Source organism: Ciconia boyciana, chromosome 4 (genome assembly GCF_034638445.1).
Source record: "Ciconia boyciana chromosome 4, ASM3463844v1, whole genome shotgun sequence".
Lineage (NCBI taxonomy): Eukaryota > Metazoa > Chordata > Aves > Ciconiiformes > Ciconiidae > Ciconia > Ciconia boyciana.
Window position 1 is genome coordinate 81019429 of NC_132937.1, and position 19068 is coordinate 81038496.

Sequence of the window (19068 nt, forward strand, 5' to 3'; positions counted from 1 at the left end):
TAAAAGTGCGACTTCACAAAGTTTGACGGCAAGCTTCACTCTATTAATTACTGCATGGAAGACACATACAAAGGAAAATTGGGTTACACTCAAGTTAGAATGATTCACAGAGAGACTGGGGATACAAAAGGGTACGGAGGATCCTCCCATTGAGTCACGAGGTTCAGAGTAGACCCCCTTGCTTTCTAAACTCCTGATGGAGCTTAGGTGCGGCTAGGTCCAATCTTAGTCTCAGACTTGGACAACGGTTTATGTGTAAGGGATTATATATGCAAAATTTATCAATTCAGCATGCAATCAAAGTTACCAAGACAAAATCAAGTTACCATACTACAAGGTTATGTGCGATATTGGTCGCTTACCAAGGATCTGCCATTGGTAAAAGGTCTCTCTACCTTGAGGAGCAACCTTGAGAGGTGTCCCAGCTCAAGGTGAGATCACTGCCATGCAGCCACGCTGCCTAGCAGGGAGAGCTCAAAGAAGGCTGTTTAGGCTGTCATTTTTATAGGATAAAGTGGTTGGCTCGTAGTCAAATTACATGCAATAGGAAAAGTATGCATGAGACTCCTTGTACCCACAACTTTCTTTGTTCCTTGATAAATGAGTCTTGGAAAAGCCAGCCACTATTCATGTGTCAATCGCATGAGCGGTGTTCCAAGCTCATATGTATCAATGTTCTCCATGCCACTTGGCTCCTTTGTAGGTTCTCAGAGAACAGATTGGAACCAGAGGAGTTCTTGGCCCAGCCATGGCTCAGGCCTTTACCTCCTTTGGAGCCTGTACCAAACTACTGCTGGTTTGGTTATGAGGTTGAGTGCATCCGTCACATACAGAAATGTATTTTTTAAGTAACAGCAACATATATCCTGCAATGCCAATATGTCTACATGATAAAGCTTATCTTATTTAGCTGCAACCCTAGCTTTAGTGTAAGCATCACAGTGTCAGGGAAGTTAGCTCTAGCCCAGCTACTTCAGGCCCTGGGTCAGTGTGTCAAGGAGGGCCAGTACCCTAGGGGATGATTTGCTGGTGGGGATCCGACTACTGGGATCTGGGAGCAGGAGCACCAGAAATAGAATGGGGCTGAGAAACCCGGAGTAGCTGCTGGTGGCCCTACCAGTGTGTCATCTCCAGCTCCTGGAACAGCAGGTTCACCTGTTCCTGAAACCTGCACTGTCTCTTCTTGCTAGCAGTTCAAGGCCGTCACAGAGTCCATGTATCTCCTGATGACCCCCATTAGTGTGTCCAATATCTTCTGTTTGTCTGATCATGAATATTGTAAGAAGAAAAGGAAATGTGAAGCCATCACTGATCAGATGTTCCTTTGGCTTATTCTTCTTCCCCTGACTGCCTCCCCCCAGCTACTAGCTGGATGAGGCAAAAGTACTCAGACCAGAGCTGACTGCTAGGGAAAAGGTTGAATTCAACATAATTCAACAAATGAACCAGATGATATGTAGCCATTACGGACAAAATCTTACAAGAAAGATCACAGAACTACTCACTCCTATTTGAGTTATTCCATGGTAGCTTTTTAAATTGTGGCAAATACAGAAAAAGCCTATTGAGTCCTAGAGGGAACTGTAAATTGATGGAGAAGGAAAATTTGGATTAAGTGTTGATATAAGGGTCATTATGCTTATTGGAGAACAGTAGGGAGAATAAAAAGGAGGAAAAATTCTGTAGATGGTTTTCTGGTGTTTTGGGAACCAGCAAGGACATATGTAAAGGAAAGAAAGTTCTTTGTCATGAAGTGATGTAAATCTGAGACATTTCTAATAAAGATAAAAAATTACTGAGGTTTGGGCCGTTCTTCATTCTTATGAGGTACTTAATCTCTTTTTTTAACATCCTTGTTTGTTTTATATCTTGTTGAAGTCTCATTTCCTCTTTTGTATGCAACAGTAGTCTACTGAATACCAATGAAACAGGAAATTACAAAAGGAGAATTAATATCCACACTCAGATTCCATTAGTTCTACTCCCACTGCTTCTGTAACATCAAGATTGGCAAAGAATTAGAGAGGATTAATGATTCTTGCAGCTGTATCCCGTTCAGTAAGAAACTGCTAACTATGCAATACTGCAATATTACATTTATTGCTTTCTTAGAATATTCCTTTAATCTTTTCCATGTTTTCACTCTTTCTATCCTAACAACAGTGTTCAGCTTAAACATATGAGTCAATTGGTGGGGCAAGTCACTCTTGTAGCAGATATTGTTCTCCGCCTGTTTGCGGGGTAAGACCTCGTTTCATATGACTGTCATTACGTGGTGAGATAGTAATCTGTTGGGTTTCAGTCTGGGCAGGGTGGCTTTTTGCCTTTTTCGGTGGGAATCATTAAGCAAAATCCCTTTACAATTTTTGTTTTCTGAGAAAATTAAAAACTTGTCTCCATTTCAGGAAACTTCCAGCCTCACTTGTATATCTTATGCTAAAAAGAAAATTATCCAAAGTTTGGAACTTGTCATGCTTAGTCCTTACAGCGGATCACAGCTGAGACCCACAAATGAGATTTGGTTCTGCGTTGCTCAGTACTTCAATGCTGAGGAATTAGGCAGCTGCTTTAAAGAACCTGATTTGAAATCCCCATACATCTTTGCTGAGCATATGAAGGACACTTAAATACACTCAGCAATCACTGCAGATTTTTTACAGATTAAAAGTAGCATGATGGGAGAAATTAAAATTTCAAAAAGTGGTACAATGATTGAAAAATATGCTCAGAAATTATTTTCAACATTTTACACAAACTTAATGGACTGTTTTCATGCTCTTCCTTCTTAGCTTAAGGACAGCATGCTCAGGAAATAATGGCAGTCAGAGGGAACATAGAATCCTAATAGCCATATAAGATTTCTGATTATTTTGATAAGCTTTTAAAAGGGATACAAGTTTCTGATGACCTTATATACGGGAAATAAAAATCCTCAGTTTTCTGCACCAGTGTAGGTAGGAAAGTGTACACAGAGAACTTGAACTCTTCATCTGAAATATATTCAAGATAAACTGCATGGCCAGTATATGTCTATAGGTCTTGCACTGTTGCCAGACATAAACTCAGACCTTCCACAAATAATACCTGCAATGTGCTAGAAGAATTATATTTAACAATTAGATCTGTAGCTATTTCATTCACAGTAATGTGAATCTGGAAATGATCATACTGTGCTAAATCAAAAATCCACGTAGCTATGTCTCCTGTCTCCAGCAGTGGCCGTAGGCAATTGAGATAAATATAAAAGTCTGAAGTTTGATCTTTTGTTACAAATTTTTGCATTTAAAACTCATTGCAGGCAAACACTTAGACGTACAGATTTGCAATATTGTCAATCTATTCCTACTGGAATGCTTGATTCAGAAGAATGGTATGTCACACTGCCTTCTATCAGAAAGTAAGTTTTACCATTCTTACATCTGATAGTGTAAGTTTTTAAAAGCATTGTAAAATGTTATCTGCCATTTTGTAAATTGTTTCCAGTATCCTAGTGTACCCAACATGTAGAGAATATAAAAACTTTTATCAGTCAGATTTCTTGGAGCAACATATGCTGAACATCCAAAACCACTGATATGCAAAATTTCCCTAATATCTTCACAAAACCTAATGAAGATTTAATTAACAAGGTGTTTCAAAAACAATGTTAAAGTTAATTCCCTTCAGCAGAGTTTAAAATAGCTTATTTCCAGTGTTGGGTGCTTTTTAATATGTATTTAAAGAAATATTAGAATTGTAAATTTTAACTTTGTTTTAGCTAAAATTACTCATGATTATCCTAAAATATGTAGTAACTTAGAGTAAAAAACCTTATGATAACTGAAATGGAAAATGTTTCAGATGTTGATCATTTGTGTTAAAGAACCTCTTTTAACAGGAATATTTATCCATTATACTTATTTCAAAAAACAAAACAAAACAAAACAACACAGGAAAAAAGTAAATTAAGTCAGTGATACATAATAATTTTGATTCATAACACATGCAATTGAGACCTAGAAGCCATAAGAGTTAGAGCTTATCAAACTCTAGTACTGATTTTGTGCTAAAGTGATACTGGGACTTGGCAGGTAAATGCTGATGGAATAGGCTTTGGGCTTGGTTTGGAATTTAATTATGGTTAGGGTTAAAAATGGGAAAAGAAAATGAAGTGCAGTTATCTAAAAAGGTTAAAAGAATCATCCAGATTAAACCAAGACTAGATGTCAGAATTTATGCCCTTCTTATGTTTGTTTTTTATATTTAGGGATTACTGAACTAGACCTCAAAGTAGGACTGAGTTTAGGGTCTTGGGGATGTAAGGAAACTACAAGATACAGTAAAAGAAGTGTTCCCAAGTACTTGGTGGGCTGCAGAGCTCATTTTATGTTTAGGCTTAGTCTATTGTTTAGGAGAAACTGAGTTAGTTTAATGCAATAATGCAAATGAGTCAGAAGTTCCACAGTATTGGGGTCCATTAGCTCCTTTCATCCCCAGTGCAACTTTAATCTGATGAAAAACCTTGGTTGCAGCTCTGTTCCTCTGACCCTCTCCATTACCATGGTCTAGCACTATCTCTCAGCGTAAGATGAAACTAAACCTGTAAATGTAAGCTTCATTAAAGCCCTGTCCTAGCTATTTCTCAAACATCATTCTTCTGTGTAATGTGCTGTTATGCGGTGGCCATCGACTTAGCTACTTCTAAGACTCTGTTTAAACTTAGGTCATTGCTGCAGTGATGAACCAGAATTCTCATCTTGCCCAGAAATACCAAAAATTACAAAATACCAAAAAGTATGTTAGAAGCCCATACTGGCTTTTTCATGTCACTTGTTCTAATTGGTAACCTTACGCAAGATTATAAATTTAACTAATGTAACTTCAGAAGGGCTATGGCAGCCTGTACAATGTGTCTTAGCAAACTACCACTTTTGGATGGAATAAGAGTGTTTGGCACACTTCTCGACAGAAATCAGAACTGGCATCAGTGTTTGGTTTCTAGCCAACAAAGGTGAGGGGGAGGTGTAGTGCCTAGCTTCTGAGTGTGCTGCCAAGCTAAGTTTTGGGGTTCATATAAACAAAGACCACATGCTTACATTTAAACTGGTGGGGGTGTCGTGGTTTAAACACAGCCAGCAACTAAGCACTACACAGCTGCTCGCTCACTCCCCTCACAGTGGGATGGGGGAGAGAATCAGAAGAATAAAAGTGAGAAAACTCGAGGGTTGAGATAAAGACAGTTTAATAGGGAAAGCAAAAGCCGCGCACACAAGCAAAGCAAAGCAAGGAATTCCTTCACTACTTCCCATGGGCAGGCAGGTGTTCAGCCATCTCCAGGAAAGCAGGGCTCCATCACGGGTAGTGGTTACTTGGGAGGACAAACGCCATCACTCTGGATGTCCCCCCCTTCCTTCTTCTTCCCCAGCTTTATATGCTGAGCATCACATCATATGGTGTGGAATAGCCCTTTGGCCAGTTTGGGTCAGCTGTCCTGGCTGTGTCCCCTCCCAGGTTCCTGTGCACCTGGCAGAGCATGGGAAGATGAAAAGTCCTTGACTAGTGCAAACATTACTTAGCAACAACTAAAACATCAGTGTGTTACCAACACTGTTTTCAGCACAAATCCAAAACATAGCCCCATATTAGCTACTATGAAGAAAATTAACTCTATCCCAGCCAAAACCAGCACAGGGGGTTAGAGTATACAAGTAAGACAGAGGTTTGGATTTGTGTAAAAATGAGGTTGATGCTCAGGATACAAAAAAAAGATACAAAGACATTTGAAATAAAGGATTGAAAGGTACAGCAAGGCACAGGAGTGGGCAGAGACCAACTTGGTGCCTAAGCACCATCTTGTGTGAGGCCAAGAGGGATCACAATGTTGGCATCACAATACAGACATGGCTGCAGATATGCAGAAAACACAGAGCAACTACTCAGATTAACAAGCAGCTCATTGAGGGGCTGCCAGGAAAACTTAATGGCTTGTGCCATAAAGAATTTCTGACAACACATGGAAAAAAGAGAGAAACTTTTAACATGCTAAAGTTGTATTCTTTTTCCTTGGTTTACTATCACAAAATGACATTAAAGCTTTACTTCTCAAGCTGCTTGGAATTTTGCTTATAATAATAATGAATTCTGTTACTATTAAAAGTTTAACTTCTCCTTTCCCACTCGCAGTACCTCAACTGATCTTCACAAAAATACGTCAACACTGCACCGTGACAGCAGTTTCCACGCTATTAGAATCCCTCATGTTTCCTATACAGGTTGTATTTCTTGTACTCTTCACTGTGTGAAGAGTAATTAGTCTCAAAGGAAAATAGCACGGAGCTGAAAAAGAGCTGGGCAATCCAAATGGAAAAAGTAGCCAAGTAATCAATTTAACAGTATAAAACTGCCTTTAAAAACAAAATATGCATGATACAGAAGTCAAAACAGGCTGGAAGATGCACAATGCTACTCTAATATTTTTATTATTTGGCAGCTGTGTTGAGTTTGACTAACAGGCATTTTAATTTTATGAATGTAAGTAAGTGGCATCAGAGAGATGGGCTTGTGATGGAAACAATGAGTAATTCTCCCACACGAATCAGGAGATTACATAGAGTCCAGTTTAGTCACTAAATTTCTGAAATTCTAAGCAAAACTAGCCAAAAGCTTGGCTTTATCAAAGGAGGCGCAGAATATAAAATAAGTAACGTCTTATACAAGAAAATAAAACACTTACGAAATGCAGTACTAGTACTGTATACTATAATGCAAATTATCATATAAGTCTACTAATAATATTTATTTGTAACAGAGATAATTATAAATAAGAAGAGCTTTTGACATGTTACATGTTAGGAAAAGGCCACAGTAAGATAGGAGCCTCATTGCTTGTAGCACTGCCCAAAATATGAGAAACACTTTCAGTCTCATACAGTTTATATTTTATAGTGTATTATAAGCAAAGATAAAGTAATTTGCTTTTTAGAGGGCTTGAGTTACTCTAAACTTTTTAAATTTAATCAGTACTCTTGACAGGCCCATTTCACACAACTAAAAGTCTTCCAATCTACAAGACAACTGAAATGTTTTTTCCCTAAAACTACATTTTTCCCTAAACTACATTTAGCAGAGGACAAAACATGTATATAGTCAGTTACTAGGAAGGACATTTTAAACAAAACAAACTGTTGGTTCAATATGTTTCACCTCTAGGGCAGAGAAAGATTTAGCCACTTGGAATTGTGGGAAAAAGGTCAAATCATTGACACAAAGCAAACAGTAATTTTTATCTCATTTGTATTATCGTTTATGTGTTATGAAAAATCAAGATCTTAAGAAAAATCAGAAAAGCTCCTTTGTTCACTCTTTTTCATTACCAATTTAGTGAAGTAGGATTCAGAAAGTAGTCTGAATTATGGAAGTATCCATGAGATTCACTCTTCGGACTGTGGAAAATCACTCTTTACGCTTTTGGGCCTGTCTATACATTTACTCAGTTTAAAGATTAATTTCCTGCTGAGGGAATTCCACTGGTTAAGAAGAGTGACTTCCTCTCCAGGACAGGTAAGCAAGTAAGCAAATCTGATGATTTGATTAAATTACTGTAAATGTTTAGGTATTTTGCAACAGCGTCCTAGTTTTGAAGCTAACTGGTAAGCATAGAAACATCTCTGAAGCCTTGCCATACAGAATTCTAATTAATTAAAAACCACATTGAATTCACAGCCAGAAATAAAGAACATTATGTCAATAATTCTGTCTTGTCTTAGTTCTGAAATGTTTAGTTAAAATGGTTTAAAGAGAAATGCTAAATAAAAGTCATTGTATAGTGCTTTCTTGAGTAATAATTACATAGGAATAGACCTCCTTCCTTTTCAGCTCAGTAGAAAAGTAATCTTCTGTGAATTAATCTTTACAAACAACTTGCAATTGTATTCAAGTAATTGTTCAGAGAGGGAAGTCCAAATCCAAAGTATGAGAGCCGAAGCATAGGGACTATAAACCCAAGTCCTATGTCAGTCTATGAGGAATCTCATCAAAACCAGACGGGTACACAAAAGCTTGTCAGTGATTAAGTCATCTGGGCACTTCAGTTTTACTGACCAAATCTGAAGGGGTCTCACTACAAAGTATGCTGAGCATCTGCCTTCTGGACACAGATCCCTTTGAAATGTCTCAAGCTAGGTCTTCTCACAAGAGTTTTAAAAAATCTTGCTTATAAAAGGTTTCAGTTGTGCTAGACCCAGCTATAACACATATTTTAATATTCGATATAATCATTTGTAGGGCAAGAAGTGCTTCTTCCTCTATTTGTTGCTTCTGGCTGTCTCTCTGATGTGTAGTCTCCCTCTGTGGGTGATGGTATGCATCCTGTATTCCCCAGCTAAACTTCATTTTTAGGACCCTGTTCAGTGAATGGTTTAGAAAGTGGCCCAAATCAAAGTGCTGTTAGAAGCATCTCTGGGCTGTGTCAGTCTCATGTTTGTCTCAGCACAAATGTGTTACGAGTTTGCTGTTTTATTTCAGTATATTTTGTAATATTCCCTTGACTGGCAATTTCCTGCATTTCTTTTTATGCTGTTGGCAATTTTGCTTTGTTTCCTGCAGCTCAATCAGAATTTTCCTCGCTTTAGCAGGCTTGTTAAAATAATCACATTATATATGCTATCTGTCACTTCATTTAACATGAACATTACTTGATGTACATTCAGGGTATATAATGAGCAAGGAAAGAGTCTGCAATGCACAAAGCAAAAGGAAGAACAAGGAAGAAAAGGAAGAACACATTCCTGAAGCAGTTAGCACCATTACTTGATAGCTGAAAACCAGAACTCAAGGAGAGCGGATAAAATTCAAGCCTGAAAATTTTTCTGAGTTACAACAATCAGTCTGAATCTACAGCATCCTTTGAGTGAATAACTTACTTCATTCCACAGTGTATTTCCTGATACTATGTGGCAGTGACCCAAACCAATCCAGTGCTCTGGTTTTTGGGAGTTAAAACTACCATATTTCCACTACATGGCAGAACATGTCATTTCTCATTCCCATTAAATCCAGCTGGTTCTGCGCTTCATAACATAGGAAGAAATGGAGCATAGTACAGTATGCCCCACATCAATAATTTTGTGCACTTTCTTAACAGAATAGCAATTAACAACTGTATATCTAAAGAGTCATTAATGGGTCGTTGTGCAGTCTGTTTAAGTATCATTTGGCATAGATGAAATTTGCCTCTGTGAGCCAGCACATGGACTTATTTAATATGCACAATGAGTTCTTACACAATACATACACAGGTGCTTCCTCTGTGCCCAGAGGTGAATTTCATTTGCATGACTCTCCTTGAATACAAAAGCTTACTTTCTTGAGCTCATATCCTAGGCACACAAATAAAAAGCATTACAAGCCATATGCATGTAATATAGAAGTCATAAAACTGTACATTTTTATTTGTTCAGTGCTTTGTATTAAAGTATCACTTAAGTAATTATGTAAGGTAATAATATTACTGAAGTAATTACATAAGTAATGTATTACTATAAGTATATAACAATAGTATGAGTATTGTAAGTCCCTTAATCACTAATATTTAGAAAATCAACTAGAATTCACTGCAAGAGTGTATCAATCTAAATCAAAATGGGATTGTGAAAAGAGCAAACTGGAAAAACCACTCAACAGCTTGATATAAGCACTTCTTAAAAGCACTCTTGGAAGACATCTTCTCCAAGGTCCCTATCTCCTATGCATTGAACACCTCATTTCACCAACTAGGAAGTGCAGAGATCAAAAGGAAACTAAACATTTACCGTTTTCCAAACCCAAAGGAGGGCTGGAACCTAAAAGCTTGTCTTTTTATAACTATAATGTTTGATCTAAAACAAGATATTACCTCTTCCTGCAAACCATGACTCGCCAGAAGACAAAATATTTCTGAGGTGGGAGAGTTTCATATGTCAACAGCCAACACTAGACAAGCCAGGAGAGAACTTTTTCTAGGCAGCAACCTAGATGAATTACATTATGTCAGATTAGGAGAATGTTAAATCTCAGTGAAAATCTAGATATGCTTATGGTTTGGTTTAAGTTATTTTGTCCTCCAAAATGCTTTTGTTTAGGAGACATGTGTTGTTCCAAGGAGATTACTAGTTGGTGATAGAATGAGTTTATTAGTCTCAAGAGTTACCAGGAATGGTTTTTTGGATGAGCATATTCTGAGATAAACCAGAAATGACTGACTGCCCTGTTCTGAGGGCTGTTGTATGTTGTAGTTCTCAGCTCCTTCCTTTTTGTGTGTGAACAAATGCAGAGTTATATAAGAAATGGAAAATTATACATGTCTTTTAAAAAAATTTGCAGACATTTTTCATAATAATATGTTGTTTAAATATGACCTGTTGCTACATTCTAACTACTTTATTGTTTGGTCAACCAGCTAGCAGTTGCAAGTGTACAGATTGCTTTTCACGTCCCAGTGTTAGCAACTGGGAAGCGGGGCTGTGCACTGCTGTGTAGGCGTTATACTCTAACCTTAACAGGGATTACAAATCAACCACCAAAGGACAAAATGCCAGCTCTCGATGCTCAAACATAGAGCTCTAAATGAAAAGCCAGACAGTGGTTTGTTCTGGCTTCATGCACAAGCAGCTGGGCAGGGTGTGTCTCAATGGGGTCACTTTGTCAGGCTAGCTCCCCCCTGGGCCCCCCCATCACCCATGTCTGCAGCCAGGATCAAAAGGAAGTAATGAATGTCTTACATGGGGGCAGGAGACAGCACTTGTAAAGACAACATAACTCCGTCTGCAACCAATATAAACCACTGCTGGTAAGAAAACAAAGATCACTCTCGCAGTTTGGATATAAAATATCCAAAAACTTCTCAAGATGAAGTGTGATGTATTATGCAAAACAGTACCATAATAGGCTGGATGCAGATTAAGATAGCATCACCTAGAAGAATCCAAGGATGATGTTGTGATTTGAATAAATATATCCAAAAAAACATGCAATTTCCCTAAAAATCTGCCTAGATTTTGCAGCAGGGAGGGTTGGGGTTAGCTAACATATCTTCACTACCAGCTTTCCATTTATACTGTGATGTGGCTGTATTGAAAGAGTGCCAGTGCTTATCTACTTGTTTGTAAGCTGTTTTTCCAGTTGCTCAAATAATTTCTTACAAATGACTGGCAAATACTGTCTTTTTCAGCAGCTAACTTATCCAGTAAAGTCTTTTTAAACCAAACAAAAACTACTTTTGCCGCCTTCTCCTGTAACTGCATGAATTTTCCCTCCAAGTCTCCTTTTTCTGAGATTAATGTTAGCTCTTGCTCTCTAACTCTTGCTCCCTTTTTTAATAATTAATTTCATTTGATATTTCACTTCCTCTCTTTGTCACTATTAACATCCTTTCCGTTATCTAACATATGCTCCACCTTCTTCAAAATGCCACCTTCTTCAAAATGAGAGGTGGGGTCCCTGCTACAGAATCATGTGCATCATCAGGTATACTGAGTGCAAGGAACTAAAATCTGTTTTAATACCATTAAATGTAAAGGCATATACTTAATAATAAAGCAAATAAGGCATACAAGATAAAGGAACTCTATCTTGGGAAGAATTGATTTATAATCACACAGGGATTATCCTAGTCTAACATTACAGTTGAAAGGGGTAATATCAAACAAGAGTTGTACTGTTATATGACCAGGGCTAAGTCCTTGAGAAGGGTCTGAAAAACAAATAATAATAATGAGATGACATTTCCCTGGAAGATTCCAGCGTAGGAGGGGAAAGGGGAATAGGCTGTGATGTAAAGTTTGATGGAAAACCAAGAGGCACTGCCAAATCTGTCTTTAACTGAAATACTATCTGTGGATCAAAGAAAGATTCAGACACTGCCAGTGTCCTCAAGCTTTGATCCAGCACTGTAATAAATACCCATCAAGATACCTGCACTCCTTGCCAAATGAGTGCCAAAGAAGGAAAGTGAAGACGACAAGCAGACACTTCAGGGTTTCACTTGCTATGTATTAGCAAGGTATCAGAGTCAGATGAGGAAAGGGGAGAAGGTTGAGAGGAAGAAAGTAAAAATGAGAATACATGAGCAGCAGAATAATCTTTTGCAGAGGCCTGTAGAAAGTAGTTGTATGACTCCATATGTCAGTGACTTGACATTGCCTTTGCGCAGTTCACAACAATTAGTGTCTCTCCACCTTTCTGGCAAATTCACCTTCAGCTATAAAGGTCAAGTCAGGCTTTTTGCCTCTTACACTTCATGACTCACAAGAAAGGGTTCAGATTACTACCACACCCACATTTGTACAGCCCATCAACTTCAAGTTATGCTCACATGTCTTTGCTCATATGTTGCTGACTGATTTTGTAAAGGACCAGTTCAGTCCATGACTAATAAGAAGGAATAGATTACAGCTGACTCTCCCTTGTGCTTGACCTTCAACCGCAACATGAGTATAAACGAGAGAAAAGAAGAATGATGCTAGGCAGGACTCTGGACACACACACAGATGCACACGCACATGCACATTGGCATGTACATGACAGCATTTCATTTAAGATGTATTCACATAGGCATTCCTTAGTCCACACTTGCACAGTAGTAATCAATGTATTTCCAGTAGGTTTTTGCTATGCAGCATCACAATATTTGTTAAATATTCACCATTATGTAGACAGCTAGTGCAGCTTCTCTCCTCTCTGAAATTACTCTTCAAGTGCCTTGAGAAATAGAATCTTTTCGCAGCCAGGCTGTGTGTGTGTGTGTTTCTGTCTTCTTTCCAATATTATGGTTACTTTTTGTCTGGATTGTTGAATACCCCTTATGTCACCAGTATACAAGAGAGTAATTTAAAGGTATTTATCTATCTACTATAAGGAAATAAACATGTTCTCTAAATGAAGAAACAGATGGAAAATTAACCAAAATTCTTGACTCTTTTACAAATTATCTTCAAAAAAGCTACAAATCTGTTTCCTTATCTATAAACTGCTAACAGTCATCTTATTTCATATTGGTGGCATAGACCTAAATTATTCCTGTTTGTGAAGTGCTTTGAGAGATTCAGTGGGGAAGTAATTTATATGAACCCAACTTATTGATACTGTTTAACAAGCCAACTTTCATTGGCTATTTATTTTAATTTCTTAATTGAGGGAGATTTGTTGTGTTTTGCCTGTTTTTTTACCTATGTGGTTTCAATGGGACTTGCTTATGAAAGCATTGATTACATACTGGATAAGGAATTCAGAATTAGCAGCAGTGTTGGAATACTGTCATAAGTACAATATAAGGATCATTTTAATTACAACAACAAATCAAGGGCGGATATTGATTCTGCCATGAAGGGCTAACAGCATTTCTTTGGCTCTGCACAATCTTTGAATCAGAAATGGAAATTTGGCATGTTTTCCTGATACGGCTCTGTGTTGGCCAGAGCTTTATGACAGACCTGCCTGCGCCTTTTCCTTAAAATGTACTCAATATAAGATCTTCAAAACTCTCTTGCTTGTTTCATTAGAAGAGAGGAACTTTAACTAGAGGGAGTCCTAGATCTTCCCGGTGGAACAAATTAATAATGTAACTAAAAAAATCTCTACCCTGCCCACTCTGTCCATGCAAGCCAGGCCATTTCTTTCATGCTTGATTGCAGTCCGGCATTTTCCAGTGACCTCCTGAGTTGCTACAGACTTTCTGGGTCTCTTTCTTTCCATCCTGTCTGATGTCTGCCTTCTTGCCTCCTCCCTGTTCCTCTCAGGGAGTCTGGACCGGTTCTTCAGTTGCTTCCTGGCTGTACCTCTCTTCACCTGGCCTGACCCGGCACACTAGAAAGATGCTCCCAGCTGAAAATATCCAATTACTTGCAGAGATTTTTCACATGGCCCAGCATGCAATAACCAAGACAAGACTGTCCAGAAATACATTTTCACTGAAGCATAATACATAACACGCATATATGTTGGCAAAAAAGAGAATCATGCTTTCTGTCACAATCTCTCCTATACTTCAGTGCTAGTTGTAAGGGTTCATGAAACCTAGGAGACAGTCTTTGCAGAGTTTGGGATCTAATAGGAGTCACTAATTTAGAGAATGAGTTTTCAGTTCTTTATCCATGTAATGAGATTTTCATTGTGAGGGAAGCAACTATTTCCTAAGGCTGAAGGCTTCGCTTTGTTTGGTTTCACTGATCTATATTTGTCTTCCAGGCACCTTACAAACAACAAAAGTTTTTCTTCTCCAAATGCACCCACAGCTGGTAGACTTGCCATCTCCCGGAGGGTGTACCTATGCTTACTGGACTGTTCAGTAAGCATGCACATTCAGAGCATAAATATATAGGAATGGTAATTAACAGCTCACTAACCAGTCATCATGTCTCTGTATACTTTATCACAGCTAGACTTTCCACCCTTGTTTTTGTACTTCCAGCATAGATACTCAAATACATAAACTTTCAGAGAGCAGGAAGGGATACATAAGGCAGTCAAAGGAACAGCTGAAGCAGTGGTAAGACAAAATACTTATTTCACAACAACTGTCTGGCCATTCAAATTTAACATCTAACATTTTCTGAGCCCCAGTACTTCAAGGGTTGGTCCATCCACAGGAGCATAAGCTTTCAATACTTTCAAAATCATATCTGATCCTTTGCTAAGTGGTGGGGCAATCTGCATATTTGTGTATTGCAAACTTTAAATGACATAAATCAAAGCTGACAACCTACAAACACTATCATTGAAGCACTTAAAATCCATAATGCTCTCATTTTGATGCCTCAATAGACCCCCTTTCCAGATTTGATGGAAAGGCTGCTCTAGAGCTCTACGAGTCTAGCCTGAAAAGCCAATGCATTATGGTAGGACTGACAGGGTATGATTAATGTTGTTAAAAATGTATCAGCATGTATTAGGGCAAACTTTGTGTATCCATCCAGGCCAATCAAATTGTCCATTATCAAATGAGGTAAGAAAATAAATAAGAAGCTTTCATTGTCATATTCAGGCTTTCTGGTTACATTTGCTGAACATCAGTCATGTTGAGGAAAAAATACAGAACATATGCATAAAGCTGGGTGTCAGAAAGAGTAGGACACTGCCCTTTAACAAAAATGTTCTTGGTTGAAATGTCTCTACTCTGTGTGCAAATGCACCAGATAGTTGAAATGCTGTCCTCTGGAAATGCTTCATGTTCCATCAGCTACCACTAAGACACCCATCAGCTACAACTTGACAAATTACCATGGGTATTATTATTGTTAGAGACATATCTTGTTTGATTTAGGCAGTCGGATTATCCTTCTGTTGTGAACTCTGCCCTCTCGTCCCACTCTGTGCGCAGAAGCACACAGAATTGCTGCACCTGAAACAGAAAGACTTTGACAGAAAGACTGTCAAAGGTGTTGAGAGTTCAAAGACCTTGATGTAAGTACATGTGTTAACTGAATTTAACTGTAAAGGAAGAGATTAGGTCCTGGAGGTAAATTAAAATGACCTTGAAAAGATGTTTGCAGAAACTAGGCAGCAAGCACTAAAATTAGCTTAAGGACACGTCAACTGTGATGATGTATGTTGACTGAGACACAGTGAATTTACAAAGAAAGCGTGGGTCACCCTGAAATAAGAAATCACTGTTGACATGAACTAAAAATGAACAGCAGATAAAGATGTGGACACCTGACATTTTGCTAACCCTTTTCATGTTAACACCCTATAGTTCAGATCCCTCTAAAGATCCTTAGGTGTGAGCTATCCATTTTCAGGGCAGTATTCTCAATGTGTAAATCTGAGTCTTTGGAGGATCATGGTCTTTGAGAATAACATATCTGGACATTAATGCTTTATGGAAATATAACAAATTTTAAATAACAAGTATCATAAATTCTGTGATGCATTACTGTACCATTTTGAAACATTACCAGGAAACTTATTAAGTAGCAATGACCATGCTACATGGATTTTCCTTCCTGGACTCCTGGAAGAGTCCATAAGAAAGTTTATTTCAGGTCACAATTCCCATATGAAAATTTGAATAGAACTGAAGACTGCCGTGCTGGATTATTATATACCATTAGTAGATGACTGCAATTTGAAGATCAGCTTCTATTTCAGGCATGCTGAAACTGAAGGCATGTCTGTAATCAAAATTCCTTTGAATATTTATACTGCATTTCCTTTTCTTGGGTATGTTTTTCAGACCAATCCATCAGATTTAGTCTAGATTTATATTTCAGTGCCCTTTTACTAGAATATGTGAATTTTCTTTTAAGCTTGTTTTGTCCTTCTTCCCAGACAAAATTAATACTGCTGTTTATGTTCTTTGAATTAGACACTTGGCTTTGCTGTCTGGGCAAATTTGGTTGTGAGGTGTATGTGTTTTGAGGTAAAATTAATGGAATCTGTGTGTGAATAAATGTCTGGATGTTTCAAATCAGTTCCAGATGAGAACTCTAGCTATGATACTCTCTGGGAACTGCTGATAATTTTCCAGGTGAATTCTCTATTGTGCTACCACATAGTCAAGTTTGCACAAGAATTTAATGTAGAAGCACTGAGTCTCAAACTTTTTTATTATGTAGAACAAATGGCGGTCAGATCTATGTGTTGTTCCAGTAGAAGAGTGACTTTAGAAAACCTGATGAAGTTGCGAACATACTGCTTTGATGTACTGGTCAGTGATGGGAGTGAATACACAATAACTCTCTATGATTTTCATAATGTTAAGGAATGTGATGGCAGAGTAAGAGAAGAACTCTTTCTCCTTATAGAATATTATTTTCTTTTCATATCTTAGAGTGGATAGATCTCTTCCACCATATCTTTACCAGCCACTAAACAAAGTTCTTGTAATAATATACCATGGAATCAGTTGGATACTAGTTGATACTACTGCAAGGTGTCTGTAAAACTGCATTGAGATTGATACTATGGTAAGGAAGAACATATGAGAACATTGCATTTAGAGAGGGACCCATACGTAACAGAACAAACTGGAATGAAAAATTAGGTAATTCCCAGTAATCCCATCAGATTAAACAGAGAAAGGATAAAGATGGAGGAACACAGGACTGAAAAGCCTTCGTCTCTCTTCTTTCAATTGATATGAGAGGAAGAATCTTTGTCCCTATGGACTAATCTCACCCTAATTTACAATCCCATTTCAGAACCACTGTGGCATGACCTGTACAGAAAGAAACATAGCCTCCTGCTTTTATATATGAAGAATTTATTAATGAAATTCTACAAATACATGTTGCTTCTGCTGGAAAAAAGACAGTGTCATCACCATTCTGAGCACCTCACTGCCCCAAAGCTTCTCTATGTCAAAATGAAAATAGAAGGCAAATTTTCAGCTTTTCCAGAAAAAAAAATGGCTGTGCTAAGTCCCTTCTGCTTCAAACCTCCTACAAATTTTGTTCAAAGAAGGTGGATAGTTGCCTCAGGTGTTTTTCTAGGCATTGCGATAACTATTCCATATTCACTCTTTCTGAGCAGTGATTTTGTTGCTATTTTAATTGTCTTTATCAAGGAGAAGCTGATTTGTTATTTAAAATAAGCATAAACTAGCAAGTAGGTATATGTTCCATTGGCATCAAAAAGGCAAAGCAAGACTCTCAGTACCAAGCAAAGGCAGAACAGGACAGGACGTAGCGGAACACCTTTGTGATTTATTAGTGCAGAACCAATTCATGGATAAAAACATTGCAACAAAACAAGCACTGCTGGCCAAGTTTCAAACCCTGAAGGCCAGCTTGAACAGCAGCTGAGGTTATTTTTGCGTGTGTTTATACGGTCTTAAAATTCAGACAATTTGGGGCTCTCCAGTTGTGCAATAGTTAAGCTGTGTAAGTGCATGGTTTGATTTTTCACTACCACCACATCTCTCCTTTTTGTTGGTGAACCTCAGATTCTCTTATTACAGGTTCTTCTATCATGTCCTTAAACTACAGACAACTTTTCTCTATGACAGGGCAAACAATATGGTCCCCAACACAAGGGGACCTGCCTGGGATCTAATGCCAGACAAACATTAAACCAGTTAATTAATAAAAACTGATGGGGAAATTTGCAGCGGATCCAACCAGGATACTAATAAAATTGGTCAAAGAGACTGAAACTGAAAGATACAACAGTGAAAAATCTTATTATTTTAACGTGCTTATATCTAATTATATCACTGAAATTATATCCAGAAGAGCTGGGACACTGCTGTATCTGACCTCAGTAATCCACTTGCTGGAAACCACCAGCCTCTGTCTCCAGCATCAACATACAGCAGTCTGCAGCCCTGACAGCGTCTCTCCATTTGCAGGGTTTGTATGGGATGCCAGGTTTGAAAATTGCTTCTATAACCCTAAAGTCTGAAAGGGATTCTTATCTATGTCTTCCTCTTCACAAGTGTAATACAAAAATAATATATAGCATTTTGAACTGAGGAGACCTTTTTGGCATTGATCCGAAATGTTAGGGGAAAGGGTTACTCAGCTGGGTTGCTTAGAACAGTGTATTAATACTGTTGAAGCACTTTCTTTCAATCTGCTTTGGTTTTCTGAGTTTTGATTTAAAACGTTGTGCTTTAGAATGATAAGTTAGGTATAAAGAAGGAAGAAGATAAACATGATCAATGACAATTTACGGACTCTATGCCCACCCCAAAAAACAGCAAAGAGATTTTTCAGTTCAGTCACACTCTTGCAAATCCAAAATAAACATACAGTTCCCTACCTAACTACAAATACATTCGCCAATGCCATGTGCTCTGAATATATAACTGTATTTAGAAGTCACTACTTGATATTGGTGTATATCTTTACCCTAGAGATAACTGACTCGTTAGTTACGATTTCCTCAGTGCTTAAAAAAGTCCAAATATTTATACTTAAGAAGCTTGTTAACTTCCTTCATGAGTTTGTACAACCCAGTTGCCCAAAATAGGAGGGTGAGCAGAGTCAGTAGTGCAGGAAATCTTTCCCAGTTAAATGTCTCTAAGTGTTTAAGCTCTCTGGCCTTCATAAGACTTTGAGAAAAGCTTGAATTTATACACACTTTGAGGCTTCGGTGTATGAGAGCTTTAAAGGT